Source organism: Mesoplodon bidens, assembly GCF_964165515.1.
Source record: "Mesoplodon bidens genome assembly, chromosome: 4".
NCBI classification, from domain to species: Eukaryota; Metazoa; Chordata; class Mammalia; order Artiodactyla; family Ziphiidae; genus Mesoplodon; species Mesoplodon bidens.
Window position 1 is genome coordinate 157,555,552 of NC_138160.1, and position 5,092 is coordinate 157,560,643.

Sequence of the window (5,092 nt, forward strand, 5' to 3'; positions counted from 1 at the left end):
GAAACCACAATGAAATACCACTACACACTCATTAGAATGGCTAAAATTAGAAAGACTAACAATACTCCTGTTGGCCAGGGCTTGAAGCAGCAGGAACTCACATACACTGCAACTGGAAATGTAGAATGGTAAGACCACTTAGATAAACATTTCGGCAGTTTTTTAAAAATAAAATTAAACATATTCCTATTACATGCCCTAACAATTCTACTACTAAGTTTTTACCCAAGAAAAACTTGAAAACTTGTACAGCAGTTTTATTCATAATAGCCAAAAACTGGAAACAGCCCAGCTGTCCATGGGAAGGGAATGGAAAACTTGTGGTATACCATACAAAGGAATACTACTCAGCAACAAAAAGGAATAAACCAGAGATACATGCAACAACATGGATGAATCTCGAAAACGTTATGTTGAGCAAAAGAAGCCACACAAAAAAGTATGTATTGTATGATTTCATTTCTATGAAGTTCTAGAACAGGCAAAATGAAGGTACAATGAAAGAAATAAGACCAGTAGTTATCACTTGGGGATGGTAGGAATAGTCTGGAAAGGGGCATAAAAGAACTTTCTGGGATGACGTTCTCTATGTCTGTTTGGGCAGTGGTCTCATAATTGCGTACAAATTAAATGAGACATCATTGAGTTCTACTCTTAAGATTTGTGCACTTTATATACATAAATTATACCTTAATACAGTCATGTTAAAAACATAATCAGACATATTATTCTCATTATTGAAAAGAGAAAAGCAGACCAGTTACAATCCAACTCAATCTGGCTGCCCAAGAAATTCTCTTTCTTAAACTGACCCATTGGCAAATTCAATTCTATTTTATTTTAAAAAATGCATATTTTCAACCAGAATGGCTACAATGGAAAAAAAACAGACAATAACAAATATAGGTGAGAATAAGGAGCAACTGGAACTCTTCATGCATTGCTAGTGGGAGTATAAATTAGTAAAACCACTCTGGAAAATTGTTTGACAATATCTGATCAGGCTAAATATTTGTATACCTTAAGACCCAGAAATTCCATCCTGAGTATGTCACCATATAACTAAGTCCACATGTCCACCAAAAGACAGAGGCAAGGGCTTCCTTGGTGGTGCAGTGGTTGAGAGTCCTCCTGCCGATGCAGGGGACACGGGTTTGTGCCCCGGTCCGGGAAGATCCCACGTGCCGCGGAGTGGCTGGGCCCGTGAGCCATGGCCGCTGTGCCTGCGCGTCCGGAGCCTGTGCTCCGCAACGGGAGAGGCCACAACAGTGAGAGGCCCGCATACTGCAAAAAAAAAAAAAAAAAAAGAAAAAGAAAAAAAAAGACAGAGCCAAGAATATATACAGCAGCACTCTTTGTAATGGCTCCAAACTTGAAACTATCCAAATGGAAGTTTCAGTGGAATGCCTAAATGGATTGTGGTACAGTCATACACCAGAATACTACACAGCAAGAATGAACCAAATGCAGCTACACACAACACTGTCATATGGAGCAAAAGAAGCCAGACTCAAAAGAATACACACTGCAGAATCCCACTTACATAAAGTTCAAAAACAGGTAAAACGAACCTATAGCAGAAAACATCTGAACAGTGGTTGCTCTTGGCGTGGGAAGTGGCAGGAAGTGATCGGGAAGGGGGCACGCAGAACCATTGTGGGATAAGGGAAATGTTCTAGATCTTGATTGTGTTGATGGGTTCCACTGGTGTATACATTTGCCAAATTCATCAAACCATGCTTTTAAAATGGTTGCATTTTGTTGTATGTAATTTGTACTCCTCTAAATTTGATTTTTAAAAAAACCCATTTCAGAGGTTGATTGGAAACTAACTAGCACATATAACTTCTTAATAAATATTAATAATTATTATTTCTGTCATCACTGAGAAGCATGTCAAGAGCACTGAAAGGGTGTTAGTTGATGAACTGATAAATATCCCTCTCCCCCAAATTAGAAACGTAGAGATGAATTTGATCCTGGGTCTGAGAACTTGGTAAAAGGAGTCAGCCTTGGAGGGCAGGGTGGGGAGAGGTTTTAGATAGGGCCACAGGAAGAGGATCAGTCAGCCCAGCCCCCACATCAGGCTTACCTTTCCTCCTGGGGACCCACAGCACTGCATTCTGAGATTGGGGCTCAAACAACCCTCATTGCTGTCAGGTCTGAGTTTGCCTGCCATCCTTTTAAAAGCACATTTAGTTGTATATTTATGTTTGTTTGATAGTTGTTTTGTTTGTTTTCGTTTTATAAAAATGGTATATGCTCTTTCACAAGCAATTGTAAAACAGAGAAGCAGAAAGAAGAAAATAACCCCAATTCCCACTCTTTGAAAATAACCACAGTTAAAGTTAGGTGGATTTATTCCTAATCTTATCTGAGTGTAGATTCTTTCTTGCTATGGTTGGGATCATACTCTAACAGAAGCAATTTCCACACCTTCATAAACTTTCTGCCAATGCCATTTTAAGGTACAGAGCATGCCCTGTGGTCTTATTAACTAACTCCTCCTTCCTGTTGTAAAGTTTTCATTATTATAGCTAATTTTAAAATGGTTATCATTATTCAGAAAGTTTTTTTCCCCCTGTGATTAATTTTCTCAGAATAGAGTGTAAAAAGAGAATTACTGTGCTATAGGAATATTTTTTTTTGTTATGTTATACTATATTTATGTATTTTATTTTTATTTTATTTTTACATCTTTATTAGAGTATAATTGCTTTACAATGGTGTGTTAGTTTCTGCTGTACAACAAAGTGAATCAGCTACATGTATACATATATCCCCATATCCCCTCCCTCTTGAGCCTCCCTCCCACCCTCCCTATCCCACCCCTCTAGGTGGTCAAAAAGCATGGAGCTGATCTCCCTGTGCTATGCAGCACCTGCCCACTAGCCATCCGTTTTGCATTTAATAGTGTATATATGTCAATGCTACTCTCTCACATCATCCCAGCTTCCCCTTCCTACCCTGTGTCCTCAAGTCTGTTCTCAACGTCTGCATCTTTATTCCTGCCCTGCCACTAAGTTCATCAGTACTGTTTTTTTACATTCCATATATATGCATTATGCTATAGGAATATTTTTAAGGCCTTTGATAGATAACGATCTTCAAAAACCTGGCATCACTGCTGGTCACCAGCAGCAGCACGTGAGTTCTAATTCCATCACACAGGGAGTACTAGGTTTTATTTTTTTTAAATCATTTGTATTTGGAGAGGCAAATAATCCTTCCTTTCTAGTGATATTCTATGATTCCTTAAGACATTGATTATTTTCCCATATATTAGTCAATCAACTGTATTTCTCCTTTTGGTAATCATCAATCATTGACCTTCTCCACTCATCAGTTAGGATCTCAGATTCTCCTTTTGTAGGAAGATCACTGAGCCCAGAAGTGGGTAAACGACTAGACTGAACTCTTGACCTCTCTGTGCTTTCTGAGATGAATCAGGAGCTCTGCCCCAGCCCCCAAAGCACAGATTCTCAAACTTCATTGTGCACCAGATTCACGTGGGAGGGAGCTGATTTAACTGAAAGATGCCTGCACCCACCCGCTGAGATTCTGAGTTAGCAAGACTGTGGTGGGCTCTAGGAATCTGCATTTTTAATAAGTGTATCCCAAGATGATTCTGATGCTGGTGGTTGATAGAACGAGCAACAAAGTGAAAAACATTGCCCCAGAGGGCTGATGGTCATTATCATGATGGTCACATGGGCAAGGTGAGTTTGGGTGATGAGGAATGAAAGGACTCAGTGTCACTAGAGATCACCTAGTGTAGAGTAGGCACTCAATACAGGCTTATTTCATTGGTTGATGCGTCTTAAGTCCAGGCACTCAGTAAGTGCTCATTTACTATTATTTCTGCTTAGCGATTAGGGGCTAGGCATGCAACAGACAAGTAAAGACAAGTCACACCAGGTAAATTTAAGTGGTAGGCAGACAATAGGTGCTCAGTAAATGTGTGTAACAAGCAGCCCTGTGGCAGTAGGTAGCAGCGACTGGTCTTAATGCAGCCCAAATATTATTTCAGGGAGAATGGTGCTGCTGGAAGGTTTCTTGGGTGCCTGGTCTGGGAAACTGAAGGAAGAGGTTAAAAGATCAACATACTTACATTCCAGGCTCAACCAGAAGAACTGGCAGATCCTGTGAGCCAGACTGTCTCCCCAGACCCTCAGGCTGGTGTCTCTCATTACGTGATTTGCCTTTTTCTGTGGTTTTGATGTCAAGACTTGAGCCTTTTTAGAAGCTCATTTGCCCGTGGCAGCAGCCTTAGAAAGGTCCATCCCCTGGCCAATCCTAGCCAAATGCCCATTCCTGGGTACCCCCTTTTCTTTCTTCTGGACTCCATCCTTCCATACTTCTGGAGATGAAGTCTTCCCTAAGACCCATGGGGAGAAACATAACTCTCTTCCTCCATGGAGCCCTCCAAAGACTTTTAGAAGGGTACAGAGGTGGGGGTCATTCTTTGAAAGACAGAACCCCTCTTCTGGGGTGCTGGGGGTTTTTTTGTTTTTTTTTTAAATAAATTTACCATCTATACTATTTTTTTAAATTGTATTTATTTATTTATTTTGGCTGTGTTTGGTCTTCGTTTCTGTGCGTGGGCTTTCGCTAGTTGCGGCGATGGGGGTCCACTCTTCATAGCGGTGCGCGGGCCTCTCACTGTCGCGGCCTCTCTTGTTGCGGAGCACAAGCTCCAGACGCGCAGGTTCAGTAGTTGTGGCTCACGGGCCTAGTTGCTCCGCGGCATGTGGGATCTTCCCAGACCAGGGCTCGAACCCACGTCCCCTGAATTGGCAGGCAGACTCTCAACCACTGCGCCACCAGGGAAGCCCCAGGTTTTTTTTGTTTGTTTGTTTGTTTTTTTGCAGTATACGGACCTCTCACTGTTGTGGCCTCTCCCGCTGCGGAGCACAGGCTCCGGACGCGCAGGCCCAGCGGGCATGGCTCACGGGCCCAGCCACTCCGCGGTACGTGGGATCCTCCCGGACCGGGGCACGAACCCCTGTCCCCTGCATCGGCAGGTGGACTCTCAACCACTGCAACACCAGGGAAGCCCACCCTGGTTTTTAATAGAAGAGCAGTAGTAACT